The sequence below is a fragment of the Neopsephotus bourkii genome, unplaced genomic scaffold, assembly GCF_033783945.1.
Source record: "Neopsephotus bourkii isolate Nb327-2 ecotype Australia unplaced genomic scaffold, CSIRO-AGI_Nbou_v1 NB_1574, whole genome shotgun sequence".
NCBI classification, from domain to species: domain Eukaryota; kingdom Metazoa; phylum Chordata; class Aves; order Psittaciformes; family Psittacidae; genus Neopsephotus; species Neopsephotus bourkii.
The window spans coordinates 4099439-4112393 of NW_026902050.1; the positions used below are offsets into that span (position 1 = coordinate 4099439).

Here is a 12955-nt window from a genome sequence, read left to right on the forward strand (position 1 = left end):
GGGATGCGGCAGCCACAGCTTCTATTCAAATATCTCATCATCCTTATAGTGAAGAATTTTTTCCTAATACTTAATTCTAAATCTACCCTCTTTCAATTTAAAACCATTCCCCCTTGTCCTATTGCTACATGCCCTTGTAAAAAGTCCTTCTCCAGATTTCTTGTAATACTTTAGTACTGTGTTCCATAAAAGACATCCTTTAGAAGAGCTATGATTACTTCTAAACTGAACTGTTCTTTACAAAAGAGCTATTAATGGAAGCAAACTGATTTTCCTCTAAGAGTTTGATACAAGAAAATTAAACTTATGTATTCATGCATGTATGCATGCATATATATGTATCTGTAGACAGAGTATCATAGAATGGTTAGGGTTGGAAGGGACCTTAAAGATCATCTAGTTCCAACTCTCCCACCACAGGCAGAGACACCTTCCACTACACTAGGTTGCTCAAAGCCCCATCCAGCCTGGCCTTGAACACTTCCAGGAATGGGGCATCCACAACTTCCCTGGGCAACCTGTGCCAGTGCCTCACCACCCTTATAGCAAAAAATTTCTTCATAATATCTAATCTAAATCTACCCACTGTCAGTTTAAAGCCATTCTCCCTTATCCTATCACTTATAAAAAAATCCCTCTCCAGCTTTCTCTTAGGCCCTCTTAGGTACCGGAAGACTGTTATAAGTCCTCCCCCAAGCCTTCTCCAGGCTGAACAACCCCAACTCTCTCAGCCTGTCTCCATAGGAGAGGTGCTCCAGGCCTCCAAGCACCTGTGGCCATCCTCTGAACTCACTGAAGCAGATCTACATCCCTTATGTTTGGGGCTCCAGAGCTGAAAGCAGTACTGCAGGTAGGGTCTCACAAGAGCAGAGCAGAGGGGTAGAATCCCATCTCAACCTGCTGGCCACACTCCTTTTGATGCAGCCCAGCATATGGCTGGCTTTCTGGGCTGCAAGCGCACATTGCAGGGTCAGGTTGAGCTTCTTGTCAACCAATACTCTCAAATTGTTCTCCACAGGGACGCTTTCAATCCAGTCTCTGCCCAGCCTGTAGCTGTGCTTGGGATTGCCCCAACCCATGTACAGGACCTGGCACTTGGCCTTGTTGAACTTCATGATGTTTGTGCTGGTCCACCTCTTGAGCCTGTCCAGGTCCCTCTGGATGGTATCCCTTCCATCCACCATGTCAACCACGCCACACAGCTTGGTGTCAGTAAGGTTCCTAAGGTTGCACTCAATCCCACTGTCCATGTCACTGACAAAGATGTTGAACAGCACCAGTCCCAATACTGAGCCCAGATAGCTGGATGAGATTAACAAATATGATTTTTTTGTTGTTTTGTTGTGGGTAAGCTCTTTACAAGAGAATTTTTTCTATATGCATACATTATGAAATTATTTTATTATAGAATTTGTAGAGATGAATGTGTAAGATACTTCTGAATCTAGAAGAGGATGTGCATGCTGTCTAGGTTGTGATAAATGCTTCTTATTAGAAGAGGCTTAACATCAAGAACACCTGACACATTGGTGTCACTGTATGCTCCAGTTTTCCCTCTTGCACAAAAACCCCCATGCTTTAGTGAGTTTTGCAGAGGAGTAGGATGCTCATTCCAGTGAATCATAACACCAGCAGCTGGAAGGTGATCAACACTTCAGCAGAGTATGTTCTCAGCCCAGGCTGACTGCTACAGTTAACACCAAGCTGGTTTTGAGAGTAGCAGCATAACCTAAATATTTATCTGCAGTATTTAACCTGGACCTGTGCAGGTCCCAAATGTGTAGAGGGTATTAGGCACACATTTAGCACCAGGTGGGAATTCTGCCTGTACAGTTGGGAGTTCACTGCACAGCTCTCTTGAGAATGCTCAGATAGATTAACAAGTAGTTAAGCAAACAGTGTACAGGTGGAGAGACTGCTAATTTCACTTTTTCTTAGCTGCCCTCTCCCCTTCTTGTTTCTAAAGCACTTCAACAGGTAAGTGTTAAGTCAATCAGATGCTGTGAATCGTTCCTAATAACAGGACAGATACTGCTGTTTACCACCCTCTGACAAAACCACAGCTCCAGCTTCAAAACTCACACCAGTATCTACCCAGTGAGCATATTTTAAAAGTACAATTTATAAAAAAAATGTATTCCTTAGCACAAATGATGTATGAAAAAAAAGAAAAAACAAATATTTTGGGTAAAGTTCTACCAAAGTAAAAAAAAAAAAAAAAAAAAAAAAGTGCATGTGCCTGGGTGCCTGCCAATTCTGTCTTAAACTGGAAAGTCCAGAAAACACTGAATATTCACAGGACTTCAGATTTTAGAAGCATGCACCTGTTTCAGATATCTGTTAATGATAAATTTTACAGTGAAAAATAATTCAGAGAAAATGGACACCACAACTGACATAAAGGGAAAGAATAATAAAGAACAGAAAACAAGAAGTAGTTTAGAAACGAAGAAAGTAATACAGTCAAGCAAAGGACACACCAAGTGTGTGACTGGAAATACTACTGTATTAGCTCCATATATGGCCAGAAAGCACCCTTAAAAACATCTGTATGTGAAGGCAGAAAGACTACTTGGCCGGCACTAAGGAGCAGAAACATATACAGTCCAAAGAGAAACCCTGGTCTTTAATCTGACAGCTGTGATTACAGTGGGCACACTCAGAATCTGACTGCTATCATGCATATCCAGTTAGCTTCCAGTTATTAGAAACAATAAAAAACAAACACCAAATCACAGTACAAGTTCAACTTTGAACTTTTATTTGAAAATACTGATGTAGTATTCAAAGTCAAGCAAGTTAGCTTCACAGCAGATGTACATACATGTAGATTAGAAGAGAGATTAGAACAGAGATCATTAGATTTGCCTTAAATCTGAGAGTAAGCAAAAGATTTACTTGCACACCTCAGGATCAGAATGAGGGCTGCCAAGGTGGGATTGAGATTGTTGGTCTGTCTGTACGACCTCCTAAATTTGATAAAGGAATGTTCTTGATCAAGCCATACATCATATCTAAAGGTGTCCTCAGCACTCAGCAGCTTGACAAACACATTGCAGGAGAAATCAGGTAAGTCTTATCCCAGAACATGCTCTCAAGGGTCCTAAGGCTCAGCCCTTTGTTATACTAATATTACAAAATAACAGGTACCGAAAAGAGGGAGGGAAGCGATTTGCAATTCTGTTTACACCACAACATGCAACCAGGAAAAATTATGCCCTCAACAACTCTTTCCCTGGAGCATGTTAAAACATGCTGAAGGATTTATCCTAAATTAGCTCATCAGTAGCCACTAGCATGAACCCCTTTCCAGGCTTGCTGCATTAGAACTGGTGTTTCTAGCCCATGGTTGTACTTTCTAAAGAAAGTATCGGCAAATCTTCTAGCGAAGCAACCTTCAAGCTTTCAGAGACCAGCTGCTGCACAACATCGGCTATATTTTTTTTTAAACTGTATCCACAAAACAAAGTAGCTATCACATGAAAAGCTTAGCCATAGTCAGACCTGAAAACAGAACCTGAAGAGATAATAACATCCTAATATGACAGTATTTCACAGAGCATCCTCCTATCTGAAATCTTAGAATCATAGAATAGTTAGAGTTGGAAAGGACCTTAAGATCATCTAGTTCCAACCCCCCTGCCATGGGCAGGGACACCTCACACTAAGCCATGCCACCCAAGGCTTCATCCAACCTGGCCTTGAACACTGCCAGGGATGGAGCATCTTATTACATTAAGCCACTAAGTCACACAAATATTGCTAAACATTTAAGCTGGTCTGAATTCATGCAGATTTAGATTTAACTGCCACACAGAGCCAGGCTCTCTAAGGGTTCCATACATCATCTGTGCAGACCTTCACTTTAATCAAGTATCAACACTGACTCAAAATAACTTGCATAAATGTGGGTAAAGTTAGATGTACAGGACCCATGAGGAATAGGCAAGGCACATTAGTGGCATCAAGTGAAAGATCCACCCTGCTGGTAGAAAATGACATTTTTGACCACAAATTAATGTTACTCTCTAACTCAAAAAACAAAGTTTCACCTATCTACAGTGTAAACTATTTCAGAAATGTAGGGGTACTTACCAGAAGTTAAAGTATCATGCATAAACAAAAAGCTTAAAAAACTCCCTTTTCAACAGCAAATATTTATCCATAAGTACCACCAGCATGAAAAAAATATTACTGATAATACTTGATAATAGAAAGGAAACATAACTAATATTTGGTCCTTTTTTTATCTCTCTAAGAACTGGTCTGGAGGAATAGAAGAAGTGATTTTTGTTTGGTTTATTTTTCTGCCAGATCAGTTCCCTAATCTAATGTGCCATGAGGCCACAAGAACAGCTGTGCTGGCACAAAGCTGGCAGTAAAGGTGTTGGAGTATGCAAGCCAGCTCAGTAGAAATCCTGCGGATTTTGCTGGGAGCAATTGGAAACTCTTAGAAGTCAGAGTTGTCTATTCAAATGGAAAAAGGCACAAGACAGTTTGGATTTAGGACACAGATGTTGCACCTGCATATACTTTAGGCAGATGTGGTTTCCTGAAAATGCAGATTTTTTTTTTTATTTTATTTGTTTTAAACTTGTATTTTGGCTATTCCCCTATTAGACCATTAAATACAAATCTTAGTCATACATCATTCACTAGATGAAGGCAGACTCCGATGTCAGTTTACTTAAGTGTTCAAAAATGCTTCTAAATCTTTGTTCATTTCACAGTAATTATCTATCTACATCAGCAAGACTGAAATAGCATTATCATATCATTCCTACTGCCATATCAGACCACAGCTCCCTTCACTGTCCCCTACAGCAGTTCAGTCTCTTGTCCCAGTTCCAGCATTCAACTGGGGACACTCAGGAAGCTGTACTCAGCTTCACTTAGCTAATGCCATGGTGTAAAGAGTGGGCAGCAGCAGCTGCACTTTCTCTAATGGTATGTAAGGTTCAGCTTAACCATAACTGCATCTAACTTGGGTCACACCAGAGGGCTGATGCCCACAGTTTGTTCTACAAACTACCCTTTCACTTTCCAGGAGAGGAGCAGGTAGACTTCACTATGCTGCACATGGTGTCTGCCCAGCAAGTTCTCCCTGCTGTGTAGCCCACCCATGGCAGACAGGAGGCCAGTCAACCCATGTCGGCCTGTATAATGGACAACTTTCTTATCTGCCCTACCAACAACTAAAAACCAGCAAACCTTAATCTTCCTGTGGCTGTTAATTCTGATGGACCTTTTGTTTCAAGTCATTTCTCTGCTCTTTATGGGAAGTCATGAAAAGCATGTGTCAGCACAACTTGCTGCTGAGGAAGGCATTAGAAAGGATTTTAACTGATTCCCCATGGCAACAGACTCTGAAAGGGAATTAGCATTTGCTCCCCATTCCTCAAGAAACCTAAATGGAATTTGTTTTTCTCTTATTTAAGGAATTATTTCCAGGAGGGTGACACACTGCTGCCTCTGTCGCTCAGCAGGCACAGCTTTGGAAAACACTGTGCACACCCTGTGTTCAGCATAGCAGTGATCCCACCAGACATGGAACTGATAAGTATGAACAAGTGTACATGTATGTTTCCCTTACACAGCTTTCCAGTACTCTATACACCTTTCTGCTACTTTTGCCAGTTCCCTGTACACCAATGAACTAACCCAAGTAATTTTCTAGTTTTGCTGCACAAAGGCTTTCAAACTCTAGATGATGAATGCAAGAGTCTTTCTACACTGGAGATTTTAATCTCCAGAGAAAGAACTCACTTCACCACACTGGCAATGCTATTTTTAATGCATCATCATCAACACATCTTCAGTTCCTATTCTACTCTGAGATTTTCTTAATATTTTCTCAAAATTCTTTAAAACCAATCACTTTGAAGTAGGCAAAGGAATGCACAGAAAGCCCAGAGCCATCCACCCAGTATTAATGGTCCCAAAGTCAGAAGAATTGATTGATATCAGAGGCAGTTTCTGGACTTCCAGAGATTCCTGGCTCATGCTTCAATTCCTTAAGGAAAAAACTAGATCAAGAGAAAAAAAAAAAAAATAATCCAACTTTATCTCCCGTGCTGGAGATGAAAAATTTCAGACTTCAATGAATTACACTACTGCACACAGTCAAGAAAACAAACTCTAATTCCCACCACTCAGTTTGGTGGTGCTGATGCTGACTAGGGTGAACTACTGAGTGTGGGCAAAAGGAAACCCCCAGTCTCCCTAGAACACATCCAGACCTTCTTTTAGATGAAGCTCTGTTTACCATCACTTCACCATGTGCATTACTGCCTGGAGTGTGAAACACAGAGCACAAATGAAGGGAGTAGATGTTCTCAGGAAGATTCAATACAGCAAGAAATTCACTCAACAGCTGCTAATAACACATGTTTAAGATCTTCTGAAAATACCTGGTGAAGACTTTAAGACCTTTTCCACTGGCAAAATGATGCTTTAAAGGCATGAAGTCATGATAACGAACATGAAGCGTAATCTTGCTTTGTTCTTATCATAATTTTATAAAATAATAATTCTCTTTCTAGAAACTAATATAAACATTTCTCCCCCATAGGTTATTTCGCTTTAAGGAGGACCTTTTTTTTTCCTCAAGAGATCATCAGAAATATACCCTGTAAAAAGCAGGTGATACACAGCACACCAGATCACACCCAGGAGTACCCATCTCTCACTATGAGTAAATATTTAATAATTTGGAGAAGCCATTTTCAGACACACTGTTAATATATGAGACCTTATTCTTCATAGCTGAACGAGCTATTGCTGAACTTACAGCTCTGGCTCTACCTAGAGGACCCTGGATGTTGCTTTTCTGTAGCATAGAATAATTCAAAGAATGTGATAATATGAGAAGATAAAAATAAGATGCCAGGAAAGGATTTGTATCAGCACAGCCAGGCATATAAATACATATATAGTTACTTACCAATTGACACGTAGTTCCCCACAAAGCAGATGTTTTAAACCACAAGACCCATTGCGTTTTTTCATCAAGACAGTTGGTAGTTGCCAATTTCATTCCCTCTTTTTCATGTAGGGACACTACCAACCAATGTGTCAATCACATGTGGCTAGAACTAAGACCAAGCAAAGAGTACGGGAAACACATTAATGTGAGGCTCAGCAGTGCCCAATTCAGACCCACGCAGTTATCACGTACTCCATCTCAGTAACATGCTTGGTCATGCTCAGTATGCGTAGGTACCTGAGCTGTGTGTCAGTTCCAATAAATCAATTTGGTAATGGAGCATGGACTGCTTTACACAACAGTTTGACTCCACTTGAAATTTCTTGCATGCAACCTTGAGTTATTTCAGGTTGAAGAGACTCACATGGACAGCTCTTGCCGAGAATGATATACTGCTTTAACACACAGACAGGCAGCCTTGAGCAGTTTTGCATTGTTCACTGGTGGACCTGAGCCTCTGCAGGGGTATGGAGCATCTGCATCATCCTGTCCCTGGCTTTCTCTAGCACTGCAACAGGTGTCTGCTTCCAAACCGCTGTCAGCCACTCTGCCCACCTCTCTATTCCACTCCTCTGCACTCCCATTGCCCCTGTGGGAACCATAGTAAGTGCCTATCCACGGTAGCAGATATTTCCTCACCTTTCGTATTTCCCAGCCTGGCTTACCACCTCTCAAATGCACACTCTACATCACTCTCTGCTACCCAGGTACAACTAGATAGTCCTTCTGTAATGCTGGATGACCATCAAAATGCACCATAAGCCAGGAAACCAGAGGGCAAGCTCATATCTCTGGAGTAATGATAATGACCTCAGTGTTCATGGACAGAAAAGGCATCTTTGTTACAGAATCCATTCCAGTTTCCCAAAATAAACAATAAAACAAGTCAAAACCAAACCAAAATAAAAAGAGTACACACACCTCCCTCCTGGCCATTAGATCAGTCTGCACAAATGTTGGCCAACTTCAGCAGTACTCAAGCAGAAGCATCTTCTGCTTACAGACTTGGAAGCAAAGACAGGTCTATCCCTAGCAAAGTCCAAATCCAGTGGTTCAGACCAGTTAAACTCTAGCACATTGCTCAGCCCTGCTCCTTCCCCCTAGGGAACCCCATTGTGCAGATAAGTGGCTTTAACACCGTTCCAGTACAACAGCCCTAATGACTGCTCAGACCATGCTCTGCATCCTACTATGCCAAAAAGAAAATGCCATAATAACTGTGCTCCTAAAGCACCTTCATTTCAACACACTGAAGCAAATTTGAAGCATTAAAGCAGTTTCTGCAAGACCACGGCAGTTATACATGGCAATCTTACCTCCTCTGAAAATACAGGCAAAAAATACTGTCCTGTTGAAGACAATATAGGAGGGAAAGCAGACCTCTGCTTTCCAAATTTTGAGTGTTTATGTTATTGGGGTTTTATTTTAATATTCAGACTTAAACCTATTACAAAAAAAACAAAACAAAACAAAACAAAACAGAAAAAAAACCACCACACCACCTTTTGTAGCTGCAGCTCTGGCTTTGCTATCAATTCATTTAATTGAATTGGATCTTGGGTGACACCTTTAAGAAAAATCTTATTCACATTTCATTAAAGGAAAATCATTCTATTTACAGAAATATTACATTGCAGAGCCAATAGAAATACACAGCTTCAGCATTAAAGCCTTTCCCAAATAAAGGGAAGCTAAATATTGAATAGAAGATTAATTTTTGTTCTGCGTTTTGATGCTCATAAAATTGTTTTACAGGTATTTCTTAGCAGTGTTTTAAATTACAGATCTACAAATGCAAAATGAGGATCTGTTAATAGTGGGTGGCCTCTCCTTTGCTTTTATGGAGTGAAAATTTTATTCTCTTTTACAACTACTGGTGATTTTTATCAAAGTCATCGTAGGACAACCCGCCTGAAAGGGTGAAAGGACAGAAGCATTAAGCCAATTCCCTAGGCAACCTCTCAGCCTGAGCCAGTATTGTTAAAATAATGAGTTGTGCACCACTCAATCCAAAACCACCAGCTGATCCCCATTTTTAGAGACAATAGGTAGCATAAAACCAGAAAACGTCTACCACTGGTCAGATAATTTTTCACAAATCCTGTGTCTTCAACGGATAAAACTTAATATTTTTTTCTCAGCCTACCTGTATTTTTAGACCTATAAAAAAGCATCCTTCAGAGTTTTCTTTCTTAAAGTAGCACTCTCAAACTTATTCCAGACAGCCAACATTTAAAGAAACAGGAAGATTTCTAACAGTGTCTATGTACTCCACCTCCCAGAAAGTCTGATTTTTTTCTTTTTATATACCACATTATTGCTAACTTGGGTGTCTTGTTGCAGGGTTGAATCCTGTCTATCCTTTCAGTAATGGTGTGTGCAATTATTCTTTCACATTTCAGAACAAGACAGCCAAAGTTTTCTTTCTCTTCGTCTAAGTTTTGTAACATACAAAGGCCAGAAGTCTCAAGGACAAGTAAATCAGGAGAGTCCACTGAAAACAGGCAAACATTGTGCTTTATAACTCAGGAGTTAAAGCACACTTTAAACAAAGAGCCTATGACTAGTTCATCAGATAAGGCTTATATCTCTCTCCCTGGAATTTAATAACGCTTCTTTTAAGAACACTTTTTGGCCAGCTAGAGTTGAAGTTCCCAGAATTATACAGTTGCCTAAATACAACAAAACCTGCATGGAGTATAATTCCCAGCTCATTGTATGTTCTGTTTTGTTGTTTGTTTTGGCTCTTTTTCTCCTTGAAAAATGGTTTGCGGAGTAGATCCTAAAAATGCCTTGTTTGAGGGCTGATGAAGTACTCAATACCCCAAGAGGCTTGACTCACACCTATTTCAGCACCTTACAGGGTTAAGACCAAGTGTTCTCCCTCATTGTTACATCCTGCAACACTCTGGGTGGTGTCCTCGACTCTTCTCAGTGAGGTCAAGACTTTACGTGAAGCCTCATTTAACACGGTCTGGTCTAAATTTAAGGCATACCAAACGGCTGCAGCTTTCTCTGGTTTTAGCTAACCACCGAATCGGGTGCTGCAACCGTTTTGACGCAGCCTTCAAGCAGAACCTCCCACAGCACACGGCAAAAGCAGGTTTTACCCCCAAGAAAGAGGGCAAAGAGCCCAAAGACGGCTGGAATTTTATCCGGCATGATTCATTATTTAACCAACAGAACAAATACGGCCAACACAACCGCCGGTGTAGCCCCTTATGACTCCGGCCAGCTCCAGGTGCACCTCGGAGTACCAAGGAACAGCCCATGGACCAGCTGTGGTGCGGGCGCTGCCGCTTCCCTCGAGAACCCCACGATGCTCTCGAGGATGGCACAGACCGGCTGCGGCTCTAGAGAAAGGAAAGGTCCTGGTTTCTTGATAAAGGGACTATAACGGCGTCCCGTGAGGTACAGCGTTTCTCACCGACCACAGCAATATTTTATTGGGGGGGAGGGGGGGGAAGTTACAGTTTGTAAACCCTTACCTTAACTTCCGGCGACAAACACGCCGAAAAACCGGCATTAATTCCCGAAGCAAGACCCCAGCGGAGGTTCCCCAGAGGCGGGCAGTGCGCGCACGCCCCAGGACAGCTCCGTCCTACTACCGACCCCGCCGCTCCACAACCACCCGCCTGCCCGAGCCTCACGGGACAGGGGCTCGAAGCTACCCGCCAGGGGCTCATCCCGTCCACACTCACCACGGGACGCCAGGTTCAGATCAATCGGTACCGCCGCAACCTGCTCTCCCGTTCAAACGCTCGGCTCTGCCGCCCGCCCCGCCCCGGCCCAGCCCGGCCCGCCCTCCAGCGCGGAGCTCAGGGGAAATCCGGAGCAGCATCAGACGCGGAGTGGAGTGTGTTCCCGTCCGCTAGCGGGGCCGCGGTAGCGGCTGAGGCCAGCGATCCAGCCCCGTTGTTGCTGCGGCCCTGCGCCCGCTTCCATTCAACCTGCTCCATTGTGTGTGCTCCGAGTTGGTGGGGCGCGGTGTTGCCCCTCAGCGCTACCCCGCTTCACGGGCTGCCGCAGGAGGAGGGGCCCTTCTCCTAGCCGTGTCCCGGTAGAGTCTCTCCTCGGCGGACTCACAGAGCTCCCGAGCCGTGGGGGAGCAGCCGCGGTGAGGCGGACCCTGAGGCTCACCTTCGTCCCGCCGGCCGCGGGTGTCATGGAGACGCGCGGGACGGCTCCGTCACCTCAGAGCATCGCGCGACAGCGGCAACGGCCACAACGGCCGCACCTGCCGCAGGGCGGGCCGGAACGGGGCGAGCCCTGGGAGAGACCCATCTTCTCCGGGAGTCGGAAAGAGCCTTTAAGGGTCTTTCTCCGAGCAGTGCGGGATCCCCACCTCGGGGAGGGGAATACCGCGTTGGCAGACTTCTGAAGTACTTTTTTGCTTTTAAAAATCTATGATGACGTTCAGGGGCTGTTCACCTGCTCTAACAGAGCGCAACTGCAGGGAAACGATAGCCGGTACCTGCAGAGCTCCAGTATCCCTGACAAACAGCGTACCCGACGGTCAACGGAAGTCCTGGTGTGAAGGAATGCAACTCTCTGCTGGAGGAGGTTTAAGTATCGCCGTGGCGGTGAGGCCTCGTTCCATGCTCACAGCCAAGCTCCGTTGTTAGTCTGTCCGAAAACATAACAGCGCTGTGTCCACTGTTTTGGGGTGGGCTCCGGGAAAGGCTGGTGGTGTTTATGGCAACCATTTGCCTTGCATGCCGCACCAGCAATAAAAAGCCTGTGTAACACTGAAGATGCTTTTCTTAGTGGGCCATTTGAAGGCCTTTCACTCCATCTGAAGATGTTGTATTGCTCACAGCATATTCAGAGTTGCAGGGGCAAAGGCACAAGAGCACACAGTTTAATTCTTGTCTTTACTGCTAATCACATAAGAACTGCAACCTCTGTTTCGAAATATTTTGATGTGCGTTGCTGCTGTAGCTAAAGGAACAGGACTGTGCTCCTCAGGGGCAGCCTGGGGTGATTTTATATAATACAGAAGAGTGCTGCTTCTCCCCCACCTCCCAGTTAGCTGCTCGACTCTGCAGAGCTGTTTGTTTCTACTCCTGTTACTGCTTTTTCAATAGAGAGGCCTCCCACTGAGAAAAGATCTGCAACCTCTCAAGCCTTGCATAGATGGAAAGCACAGCTTTGAACCCAACTGTGCTTATTTTGAGGGGGCAGGGTGTATTGTTGTTTGTTTTTATTAAACAGATAAGCCCTGGATGATAAGGAAAACAGCATTAACAAACAATTACAGACTTGACTCTCCCCAAATCATTTGTCACTGCAATAACAAATCCCACACCACTTGGTTACTCTCTGTGAGATTAGTGTTGTCCACCATAGTGCTGATCCCGTATACAAAACCACCTCCCTATGTTTGTATTCTGACCAAGAACTGTAGTAAGAGCACATCACCAAAACCTCTTGCCTTGTGCAACAAACATGAAAAGAGATTAGAGGGCTGAATCCAAATATTTGAATATCCCTCTCCATAGTTCCTTCTACAATTATTTCTATTAGATTATTTTACTACCAGTAGAGGGAACTCTAAAAATTTGGTTCATACCAAGGGGGGGCTTCCTTGACAGAAGTGATGAAGCAGCCCTATTGCCACTGTTTAAAAACCTTTCATAAGCCACAACCTACCAGAAATGATACAGCAATTCACTGTAATTTAGACAAATCTGTTCTGAATTCATCAAGGGTAAAAGGGATAAGAGTTAGGACTGTGAGGGAACAAACTTGCTTCCCATTCACTTACACTTCTCTGCTTGCTAGAAATGCAGCATGCAGCTTCCTGAGATTTTGCTCTTAGCTTTACAGTGGATTTTTGTGATCAATCCTTTTATGACTCATTAACAAAAGAGAGTGGAAAGTGCACATAGAATTATGTTTATTACAGAAAAAAAAGTATGTAACAGTACAATTATACCCACTTTGGAAAAGCGCTTTCTACATACTAGG

At 43.3% G+C, this 12955-nt stretch overlaps 1 protein-coding gene across 3 annotated transcripts in view; it reads right to left on the minus strand.

Moving 5' to 3' along the window:
* PLCH1 (phospholipase C eta 1) overlaps window positions 1–11185 on the minus strand; it is an 80077-nt gene extending 68892 nt beyond the window's left edge. For 2 of the 3 annotated variants that reach the window (XM_061371595.1, XM_061371594.1), the window contains exon 1: window positions 11126–11184. The gene's annotated coding sequence lies outside the window, so the exon portion shown is untranslated. Of the gene's footprint in view, window positions 1–11125 lie in introns of all 3 variants that reach the window. The other variant, XM_061371592.1, reaches the window with a different exon arrangement.
* Window positions 11186–12955: the final 1770 nt, after the last annotated feature.